Below are 12,568 nucleotides of genomic sequence, written 5' to 3'. Positions count from 1 at the left end.
GTAAAGAATTAGATTTCATTTCTAAAACCAAATATTCTCTTTTGGGCTTGTGACCACTATTAATGATGGGAAGAACATAAGCCAAAAATGGCTTATACAAGCGGAAATGAAAGGGGGTTTGCCTTATTTGATGTGTTAATGATTATGGTTTTATGATGTACCTTCCCATTCTCACGTGCAGAACATCAGATATTTAAATGTATGCTATTATACATCAAACTTCTTACAAAACTTTACATCACAAAATAGGACTCTGTTGGTAATTTCTCCAGTATGAATTAGGTAAAATTTCTTGACAAGGATCATGCTTGGCCACACACTCCTTGATCAAGTTAGGAAAGATGTGCAGGAAGGTTTTGTATCTGTTTATGAGTACATGCAGACACTTCTTTCTGTGCAATGCATTCAGTGCTCAGTCTGGTATTTAAGTGCCTGTTCCTGCCAGAGTAAGTTTATGTCTAGTTGTAGTTTGTGCACCTCGGTGTGCAGAAATACCAGCTAACAAATAGTTAATTTGACAGCAGATTAAAATTACTGCTTTACAGATCTTTCTACATCAAATTACTGATATTAAGCACCTGAAAAGTTTTCTAAAACTCTGGTAATATGTTAACTTCTGTTACAAAAATGTTATTGCCTGCTTCTGCTTTTCCTTCTGTCTGTCTGAAATTTCTTACTCTGTCACATCTGAAGTGTGATTTGTAGCAAACCAGCACGATGGAACCATGCAGCGTGATGGCCAGGTGTTAGGGACGCACTCCTACAGATCTCTTTTGAAATAATGATAGGCAGGTAGCTTACAGTTAACCTCTGAAAACGTGAAGTGGGCTGTCTGTAGAAACAACCCGGATAAACAGAAACTACGCGGCTCCTTCAAGCTGTACTCTACCACCTTGCGGTTCGTAAGGCAGTTTAGAGTGAGTGAGTTATCGCGGCCAGAGGAGCGCCGAGCTGACATCCCAGCGCTGCCGACATCCCAGCGCTGCCGTGCCCTGCGCCCGCCGGCAGAGGGGATTGCTCAGCGGGGCGGGGGGGGAGAGACATCCCATCTCCTCGCTGCGTTACCACCTGCATCTGGTCTGAGATATGGATGTCACCGACAGCAAAGGGAATAAAATATGTGGTTTGTATGTTATCCTGGTAGGGAAGCGATTAAATTTTAAACACAGTTTTGATCTAATTCTTGCTTATTCGCCCAAAGGGCACTGGCGCTTTGTGGAACTAAAAAAACTTGGGAGAGCAAATAGGAAGACATGTTTACTGTCATTTCTATTTATACTAACTCACTTCCACTTGCTAAGCTGCTATGCACGTGATGGTGGGAAGAATTTTAGAGAACGGTAATCAGATTTCTCAGACGTTATTCTGTACAGAGAAGTAGTTTCAGGTGCTGCCTGCGACAGCAGACCTGGTGCCAGTATTGTTTGTGTGAATCCTCCATTCAGGTCAAGCAGCGGCTGTGGTAACAGTTACTTATCCCCCAAGGTTGCCAAGTTCTCATACAGTCTGGGTTTGATGACTGTCAGTGAATCACATTCAGAAGTGCAACAACCAGAACAAACTGAGGCAACAACAAATTATTAATATTTTGATTGCTTAGGAAGCTTGGCACAATTTCTGTTGTGAAATGAAGGTGCAAGAGAACCTTTGCAAGTTACTGACATCTCCCAACAGATGCAGGACAACATTCTTTAAATACATGTCCTTAAAATCACTCACAGGAACAGTCCCACTGATATCTGAGATGGGTGAACTATCCAGTGCTGGCTGCAGGTGCAGAGCCCTGGTGGTAGTTTGGATTTAGAAATCAACCTGCCAGTGCTGCAACCTTGTTTCAGCAATGTGTGGAACAGAGTGCACAGCACTCGTGATTAACTTTAAGCATGGAAGTCCTTGGGGAAACATTGCTGGAATACCCTCAGCTTCCACAAAAGTGAGAGATGCATGTAAGCCTATAAAACTGGGATTTCTAACATAGTGAAGCCTGAATTATTTAAGACTATAATCCCTGATTATTCCAGAACATAAATTCTTGTGCAAAACTATTTTAACAGGGTACTACTATGATTTCTCTGTTTCACAAGATAGGAGGGAGGGAATTCTGTAGCTTATGGAGTACATCCAGATAATTAAATGTCACAGTAACTATAAAAGTGCATCCTCGTGGAACCTACACATAAGAGCAATCACGTAAAATTTAATGGTGGGGGAGATGAAGAATCATTGTAATTTAAAGTAACAGAATATAAAAGACAAAAGTTTCAAAATATGTTAGCAGTAACAAATACCTCTTACAGTGGTTCTATTTTGTATCATCCATAGGTAACCCTAGTATGTGGTAAGATAACATTGCCATTCCAGAGAAAAGTAAAAGAAGCTTTTTTAAAAGTCTGAATTAGACAAAATTTGCGTAACTTGGCTTTAGGAAATACTGAGCATTGTTACAAATAAATCCCCTTAGCCTTATTTTTTAAAAGTTCATGACTGAGATGTAGGAATTCAGAAAACACTTGCAAGAATTAATAATAGTACATAACTGCACTTTCTCTATTAGGCCAAGAGCTTTAGTGTGGCTGGGAAATTAATGCTTCAATAAATTACAATTCCAGAAGGTCCAGTACGTCTGGCTTTGTAAGTCCTCATAACAGAGAGCACAAAGAGGATCAAATATACCAGGGCTCAGGCTTTATCCCTTCCTCATCCATAGATAATTCAAAGAGATCCTCTTCATTAAGGGCTTTGGCACATTGCCTACAATTTCTTTTTGGGCCGCTGTGAGCTTAATGATGCAGAACAATGGTCTTCCCTCTTGTTGCACACATACCTTATTGTACCTTTAATCACATAATAAAAACCAAATTAAGACACCTCGTCATTAAAGTCTATTGTAGCTGTGCATATCAATGCTTTGTATTACAAATACAAAGGGGGCTGCGGCAGCTTGAAATCTTGATGCAGAACACTGTCACCAACAATAAGCGTGCCTGTGGCAGCAACGTAAGGCATATAATACCTTAGCTGTATCCTGAGGCCGACTTCCCAGTTACATCCAGCATATGAAATGAAGTTATTAAATGAGATTAGATTTTGGGTTTCTGGTTAAATGGAAATTTTCTTCAGAAGATTTTAAAGGTTGTGAAAATGGAGGGAGAAGGGGGAAGAAAGAAAACAAGAAAACTGGGAAGGTGTTTTAGACTAGTTTTGCAGTTTCTTTTTCTCAATGTCATCAGCTCATATACAAACAATAACAGAAACAAGGGCTTTTCCCTTTGTAGAAAAATTCGTGGGGCACCGAAAAGTAATCTCCATTGAAGGAAACACAGAGATGAATGAGTCATCTGAGACAGAACTTCTGAGTTTGTGAAATAAAAAAGATGAAGTCTTCAATTTTAGTAACTTTCTCAGTACCTATTTCACACTAAGCACATGTTTACACGCAGTTTGGGAGGAAATGGTTTCACCGTGTGTGCTTACCTAAATGGACACATAGTATTTCCTAGGATAAGAACATAGAATTTTAAGTCACAGATGACTATAAACTGCATGGGCAGTGCTCAGAACTGCTCACTGGGATTCAAGATGATGGAGTTCATCCAGTTCTCATGGTGAGAAAATATCATAAAAACAACCCATCAAAACTGGCACTTCCAGCTGAGAAACGATGTGATGAATATGGAGACTAACCCCTTCCTCCAGGCTGTCCCTCCAGATTAAGGATAGAAACGCTGGCAGGAAACAAGCTCACATTGCCACTGCCCTTGCTTCAGATGATCCGAGGTCAGAGGATTTCAGCCTCTATGATTGTTGAGCTGGCATGTTTCACAAATACTAAAGTTCATATATAAATAAACAGTTGTTGTAATGACCTTTTAGTGTTTTAGTAACTTGAAAGCCCCGTTCACATGCTCTTGGCCTGGCACGTCAATGAGACAAGTGAAAATGACAGCGCTGGTAAAAACAATAGCGGGCAAACTAGATTTGTCTTTTGAACTAGACTAAGATGTGATGCAACCAAGGTTATATAAGCACCAAGGTCAGCATACAAATTATTGCTGTGCTAATGAGAAGATGGTAGTGACGAGGAACTAACTGACACTGTATTTCGTTGGCAACGTCCAGCAGCATCATTTTTGAGGAGACTACTCCTTCAGCAGAACTCACACACAAACCAGTTGCACTGAGCTGATCACCAGTACAGTTGCCTTTGCTTTTACAATTCCATTCACATATTTAGACTTGAAAAAATTGGACTAAAATAATCAGTCATTAAGAAAGCCTGATTCAAGGAAGCAGTCTAACTAGACTTAAACCTACTAAGCAATGTTGTTATCCTAAATCAGGGCCAAAATGAAGCTTGCCAAAATAAATGTTCAGCTCAAAAAAATTTCTAATCCAAACTGTAAGATTTGGGAAACAAGAATAATTGCCTCTGTACATATGCTTTTCACACCCTCAAATTTAATTGGGCAGCCAAAGAATTAGATATACATTTTAGTAGTTTTCCATGTTAAGACCAAACTGGTTGTGCCAATTATAGAAAACTGGTCTACTTGAAATACACTGTATGGCTTCAAATACTCCGTATGTACAGTCTGTGCTGCAGCTGAAATTAAGAACAGCATTGAAGTTATATTCTGTCACTTCACTACCATTAAACTTGACCTCAATAACAGTTGTGAACCTATCACACTTACTTCAAAGTAGGCATGTGTTTGCTTAAACAAGATGTTAATTCCAAGGGCTTTGTTCTAGACAGGGTTTTCTACTGCTGAATTAGTTCAGCTGTAGAAAAACTCTGCTTGACAGACTGGAGACTCATAATCTTCAGAAAACTGCCCTTTAATGATTGTGGCGCCTGTCTGTGGCTCAGAAGTCCCCTTTCTTAATTAGACATTTACCAGAAACTGGCAATTGAAATTTTCCTCTTCACTTGATGATGAATAATGCAATGCCTCTGTTAGGATTTCTCTGGAAGATACTCTTCACTGCAGGTTAGAGGAAAATTTTGGCCATTAAAGGAACATAAACAAGACGTGATACAAAATAAACAAAATTCCTAATGGTCACCTGTGATATAAATGGATGATTTGACCTACTGTGGACATAAAATATCTTACTCCTTCATAATCTTCCTGAAATCCACGGTGCCTTTCTTCTTTACATAGAGCAGATAAAATGCTTAACCACAGCACAGATTTATTTGGAATTTTTTTAAAGTGATAAATGATTGAAAAGATGAGTTTTGTAATGCTTTACACTTATACATCTGTTTAATGCTATGAAGCAGGTGGCAAGAAGTCACGAGGGAGAAGGCACTAGGGACAATCACTCTGTGCTTTACCGTCACATGTCAGACATGGGCTGGGAAAAAAGGAAACATATGGAGTAATGAAAAAGTGCAGATCTAATACATGTGTTTTGTTGTGTTCATTAATAATGAAACAAAAGGTCAGGCTTCATTTTCACTAGGACAGCACAACTCTACATTTATACATGCATTGGGATCGTTCCTTTCAGAGACTCAGTGGGCACATGGAAGCAGATCCAGCTAGCCCTCCTAAACTCTGTAGCGAGTTAGGGATTTGACGGAAGGGTGGCAAAATAAATAATATAAAATATACATAAACTTTAAACAAGACTGTAATATTCACTACTTTAAACAATTACTACTGAAGGAAGCCTTCCTACTAACATAGTTTATCTTAAGGCAAAAAACAGAGGCCACCATCTAAAAGAAAAAAATCACAAGCATCACAGCAGTGTTTTTATACTTGTGTCAATGCAATGATAATTCTGGACATGGACACGTTGTAGGTGATCAGCCACATTGTTCACTGGCACAGAAACTGGGTGCTTCCTCGTTTCATTTCTAATTGTTGAAACTTCCAGCTTTATACTGAGACAGTACATTAGCTGTGTTCAGTAGCACTCCATTTCTCAAACACCACCATCAGACTCCTTGGGAACACTTGAGAAGTAAGTGTTCAGCTTCATAGAAAGAGTAATTGTACAAGCAGCCTAAAACCATATTTGGTTTATGTATTCTCATGGATCATGTGCATTTACACTAAGGTAGCTCCTACAGCATCATTTTAGAGAAAGCGATCATTCGTACATTGAAAGATGACAGCTGGTAAGAAAGCCTTTTTAGATTAGGCAGAGTTGCTTGCAGAGTGCAACAGAAGCTCTTGTATCTGACCTGACAGAATCTGTGTAACTGCCATCAATTTTAGCCAAAAAAGAAAAATAAAGGGTTTTAATCAGTAGCATGACTATGAGAATTCTAGGCCATAGTCAAGCAGCATGGACTGGAAGAGTACAGTGGAGTGGTGGTGGGATCCTACCTACACAACACCTCTGAGGTTAGTTTTCTTCAGCCAAAAACACTGCTGTATTTCTGGAAGGAGGTGGCCCAAGATGACGAAGCCTACTCTGCAGATACCAGGTAGCTACTAAAGCAGCAGGCTCTCTTGTTAACGAACCCACTTGGATCTGTCACTGCTGCTAGGTTCCCATATAGCAGCACTGGATGGTTTTTTTCCATCTTTTTTTGGTACCAACTTCAATAACCCTCTTCAACACAGATAATCTTCAGAGCTATCCACAATTGTTCTTTCCCTGCCTTATATCACTGAGACATTTGTGGAAGAAGGGAGGGAGTAAGAGAATGGACTCAAAAACCACAGTGACCAGCTGCAGAAATGGGAATGTCATGAATTAGAATGGCCTTACACACGGTGTCTTGGAGATCAGTGCTCAGCTCTCATTGTGGTGTGCTCTCATGGGACATCAGGTAGATCACTAACTTGTTTTAGGTTTCATCACCTCATCTGTACAATACTCCTCCTGTCTTTTTGCTTGGAGCAGGCTCTCCAGAGAACGCGCTCTCTGTGTTTGTGTAGTTTGATGTGCTGCTAAAATAATAATAGTAGTATTTGAAGGCCTGGTCTATACACCAACTTGTACTACTCTGATTTTAATTGAGGTATGGTGTAAAATACTGCTAGACTGTCAACTATTTGAGCTGTAGGTGCTGGTAGGGCATTAGCAGGGGAAAGCTCCCTTCAGGTAAGTCTTACTCTTACACCATTCTCAGAGCACCCTCAGCATGCCACTCTTGGAGAAAGGCGAATCATCTACAAGGACTTTTGGCCTGATTCGGTACAAGAACGTGTTTCTTACATTACTCCAATTTAGATTAAATCCATGTAACTTTACACCCTCAACTAAACAGATTAATCTTTTAATGCTATTTACTATCATTGTGTATTATTTTACACATAGAGATAGACAGCTTTTTAAAAAGCACTCATTCATAAAAAAAGGCTGTAACTTGCTGTACTAGATGAATACATAGAGGTAGTTTTTTTCTCTTCGGAGGGGCACATTTGAGAAGGGCAAGAGCATTTCGATGTAACGTGACAGCAGAAGCAGCCCAAGGTGCCACAGTGGAGGCACAGCGCTATACATGGGCAAATCTAAAGAATGGAAGTGGGTGATTAGACTTGCTGAATTCCGGTCATTAGTAATTCATGATTATTTATGGCTGTCGTTTGTACCTTGCTGAGAAATATAATTGATTGGCTCCCTCTGGGCCATGCTACTGAAATGGCAGACGGAGTCATTAAAAAGGGAGGGTCTGTAAACTTCGTTCTGTTTTACATGGACCAGAGTTAAGCCATGAGCAGATACATAAAAGAATACCTTTTTAAATGCAGACAAAATATGAAAAAGTATTTCTGCCCTGATACAAAATCATTTAAACTGATGAATGCATATTTAAGAAAAAAGGGCTCCAAATAAACTTCACTAAGTACAGTAGTCTCAGAAACCCCAGCATTGGTCTAAATCTGGTTTCATTGAGGCAAATGATAAAATTCCCTATGGTTTTGAGTCATGATACATAGGAGCAGAGACTGAGGATCCAGTGAAAAGCAGGCACATTTTCATATGCTATATAGAGTACTAGCATTGCCTTGTTAAATAAGTAAATGTGCTAATTACTAGCAGAATAAAAATTCCTTTATTTCAAGGGTCTTTCTCCCAAGATTTTCCGTTTGGAAGTTAATGGTTTAGAGAACAAATTTATTTTTTACTCTTAAGTAAAGAATTTTTCTTTGGTCTTAACTATTTTGTCATGGGTGGCTCACAAGGCAGAAGGGAAATGCACACACATGGAAACAGTCTATTACTAAACAATATAATTCTGGGTTTTTTGAAAAAGAGAGAGACTGTCCATATGAGGGAAATAAAAGAAGGATTAGATGGAGCTGCAAGAAGAATTAACCTATATTTTGAACCTTCTTTCTCCAATTCCTGAGGAAAAGGGGGTTTAGAAAATAGGCTTTTTGCTGCTCTGGTTTCTATAAAAATCTTTAAAGTTCTGCTGCTTTTTCTTAATATGCAGACTTCTTAAGAACTCGCTAAAGAAGTGAATCAGACCATAAAGAGCGTTTTAAATGGAGCACAGACGTCTGTAGTCTAACAGAACTAGCATTTTGATAGTGCATTTCCCAAGGATTTGCATGAATTTCTACAAAGAAAAGCTGCTTACTCATTCTTAAGCAAAAAAGTTTTTTTCTCTGTGACATCTGTGAAGCATAGAAGAACCAACAAGCTGTACAATGCATACAAATGTTTACCATTCATGACATTAAATCCACATAAATCAGTCTAACTTGATGGATGGAAAAATAATTTTCTTTTACTGAAACCTTTTTTGGTTTCTAGTTTCTGTTGCGTACTACCAACGTGAAGCAAACTTTTTTTTTTTACACAGTATTTAAGCAAAAATAACGTACAAAGTAATTGTAACTACACACAGTAAACTCTTATCCACAGGAATTTTCTGGCTTTCTCAACCTTTCCGTTAAATATTTCTGCCAGAGTTTCTTCATCTATACTATTGCAAACGATGCTTGCACACGCTTAAATGCAAAACTCTACACCTACATTCATCGAATGTCCTGCCTTATTCTCTTCTGCAAACCTCTTTCTAGCACAGCCCTGTCCCGTTGCCCTTGTATCGCCTCTGCAGGGCTCCCAGGGGCTCAGCTGCATGCCCCCCTTGTGACTGCAAGTGGGAAACAGAATCAGTTCAAGGAACATCTTTCTTTTGTGAATAACCCAGCTGCGTAAATTTGCTATCACAGGAAAACAGAAAAAAAAAAATACTGGGTATTCCGTAAACATTTTATCAGAAGGAAAAGAACACAAGATTGGTGGTAACCAGGAGGAAATTCTGTCTGTGTAAACAAGTTCATATTTTTATATACCTGAACACCCCCAATTTACGTTTGCCGTCAGCAAAGTGGCAGTCTTCTCTTCCCACCCAGAAAAATAAAACATGTAAATCCCTTACCTTGCTAAACAATTAAACAGCATCTATTGATAAAATGACATTTATGTAATAGCACAACTGTGTACTATCTCATGAAAATACCTTCCTCATACCTCAAAAATAAGAATGTGTTTTCTAGTAACAGAGTACAATTCTGTCATCTTAGTCATGGCCACAGACTCCACTGACTTGCACAGGAGGTCCAGCAGCGTGAAGGCTGGAGGGCTCCCAGCCTCCAGACCACATGCCAGTTTTGACCTCAGGAAGATTTGGCCTGAAATTAGCTTCTAAACAGTGGCAGTTGGCTCTGAAATTGCTGGAGGATACCAAACCTCTCAGCAGAATAATTGTTAAAGTAAAAGCACGTACATATGGTGTTAAACATGAAAAAAAATCTATCTTCACAAAAGGTATTTCACTGTGAGGGAAGAGATTTCAACAGGAGGGATGCCAAACACCTCGCACAGCTCTGACAGAGAGAGACAAGCTGTTGTATATCCAATACCACACACACTTGCAGCACCATAGAATTATATGGAAAACCATGTCCCAGCTAGGAAGTGCAAATTCTTCACAAGCCTAAAGACCTAAGGTTTTCTCCTGTTTTCCTTGCTTTACTCCTTGTTGATTTGCCCATCACAGATTTGTTCTTTCTTCCTCTCCAGTGGCCACGTGTACTGCAGCATCCTATACTCTTATTATCTGCATCCAACATTAGATGATGCAGGTTTATAATATGTTGCATCTGACAAGCTACTTAATGAGTAGCTACTAATGCAAGAGAGATTTGAAAACAGACTCAGAAATGCACTTGAGTCTTACAAACACTACACCCAGCAAGATCCTACTGCACATTTTTACTCTTTTATCTCCAAGGTAGCACTAACTTTTCCAGCCTTTTTCACAGCACTAGGAAGTTTGATCTTACAATCACATTGCATTTGTTGCTTTCACATCTCCTAACTGTCACAGGCTATTCTTCAGCAGTTTCACCTTATGTTTAGGGTTCAACAGTGAAATTCATCTGGTGCTTCCATTTTTGGCCAGATACAGTATTTTGTCTTTTTTTTTTCCTTTTTTTTTTCCTTTTTATTAATTCCTGTTTATTTTTCTCACCATTTACTTCTTGGAAGTGGGAATTAATGAAAGCCCCATGGCTGAAATGAGTTTAAGACATCATTTCCATTTATTTGTTTGCTGGGACTCTCCACTTGGATTTGTGTCATGGCCTCCCCTATTACACCTTGTTGCATCATCTCTCTTTTTCTCCGTTACAAATACGTATCATGTTTTACCTTCATTGTCCATGACAGCATTTTCCTTTCCATTATCACAGTTTGGCCGTGCCAATTGAATGCTGATGGCACACTCAGCTTCATAACATCTTGCTTTGCTATTAGACTTAGCTCTGTTTCAGTCAGAGCCCAAACCAAGGCATTGCAAAGGCAAAACTCTCAGAGACTTTAGTGAGCATCAAATCAAGCTCAAGTGACTATTTTATTTTTGTTCCAAGTATTAAAAGAAAACTTCTAGGAGACACTCCCCAGACAGGATTATGCTGCCTTTATCTATAGATATCTTGCTGACTTACAACACAGATTTTAGGTAGTGTGCACTCTGCAGCCTACTTCTGTGCAAAAGAATATAACAAACAGTATATACTATAAATTACTATAAATACTATTCTATTTCATAATCATTACATAAATTCTTTTTTAAAAAAAATCAAACATCTCTTCCATATTTACTGTATGGTCTTAATTCCAAGTATTTATCTCTGCATCTCATACAGTTGCTAACCCTACTGTCTGGCTCCACCACAAATGTCATCAAGGTCCATTCAGTTCATTTCAGCTACATGCACTTCAGTTTAACTACAGCTTTCTCCATATTCAATATATTTCCAATGCAAAGAAGGTCCAAAAGCTAAGCATTTCAACATTTCAGACAAGTTAATTTATCTATCTTTTGTGCCATGAAAGATCCCATTGTCTCTGTCACATGGCATGTTCTTAAGAAATTATGCATATTTTTAGGGTTTGGCAGTCTTCTCAAGCATTCATATGCATGGATATTTTTTTTCTTTTGTGGTATTTCAAATGTAACTATTTAAAAGGAAGAATTTTACTGAGCACAATTCAGCAGCATTAGGAATAAAGTGTCTATGATTATAGAGACACTTTTTTTTTTTTTTTTTTTTTACAAAGTGCAACTGTACTAATGTATTTATTGGCTGGGAATAATTGTTAATTGTGAAAAAATTTCCAGACAGAAACTAAACATCTTAATATCATCTATTTGCTAAAGTTTTGGAAGGACTCAGAATTAGCCACAAGCACTGATTCTACACAGACACCAGAAATCAGGCCATTGAAATCATCCCAGTATTCCCAGTATATTTTTCTTCTGCATCATTTGCGTGCTACGAAAAATAAAATACCAATACTTGCTTTTTCATCTAGAAAAAGTAGCAGTTTGGCTCTGATGTACATGAACAGAGAATTACTAGGTTTCATTATCCAAATATTTTAGCATAGCCATCCTCATGTCCCATCAGCAGAAGATTATATTATTGATGTGCTGGGATGGGGAAAAAAAGAAGTAAATACAAACTATTCACTGCTTGATATTTAAAACGTATTGTGGCAGTTACCGCAGGATTTTAAGGGGCTAGGTTCAGACAGTGTAATTACCCTGCTGTAAATCACTTTAAAGCGTATTTTTGCATCATTGCATATTCTTCCATCATTCTACATTCAGAAATTAAGTGGTTAATAGCGATAGCTTGGTGCAGCCCATTACCTCTTATTTTGTTAGTGCAGTTCTGAACACATCTAATCAGTCAGCAGTCCACCACATTGCCGAAGACTGCTGATCAAAACAGAAATGTGCCGAGCTAAAAGGGTTCCACTCAGTTTGAATTTACAAATCAGTCCCTTGCAAGAGATCCACAGACTGACCCTGAAACCATTCACTGTGTGAACGGCTAGCGTCCAGAGAATTGCTTGCCTAATACGATGTGGGTGCTGCCATATTTCATAGCATTACTCACTTCCAAAGACAAAATCCCCAAGCATATTTTAGCAGTAGGTTAAGAAACACATAATAACAGTACAGTGTGTTATGCTTTCATTTCACTATAGTCAGTGACATCTTATCAAACCCGTAACACAAAATTGTATATACGTCAAATATAAATCCCCTTTTAGACTTATTTATTTACCATGC

At 38.6% G+C, this 12,568-nt stretch overlaps 1 protein-coding gene across 2 annotated transcripts in view; it reads left to right on the top strand.

The window, feature by feature from the left end:
* Positions 1-12,568, top strand: part of PDZRN3 (PDZ domain containing ring finger 3) — a 147,583-nt gene that overhangs the window by 114,077 nt on the left and 20,938 nt on the right. The window lies entirely within an intron of this gene.

The sequence above is a fragment of the Falco punctatus genome, assembly GCF_963210335.1.
Source record: "Falco punctatus genome assembly, chromosome: 4".
NCBI lineage: Eukaryota > Metazoa > Chordata > Aves > Falconiformes > Falconidae > Falco > Falco punctatus.
This window is presented reverse-complemented; position numbering and strand designations above follow the sequence as displayed.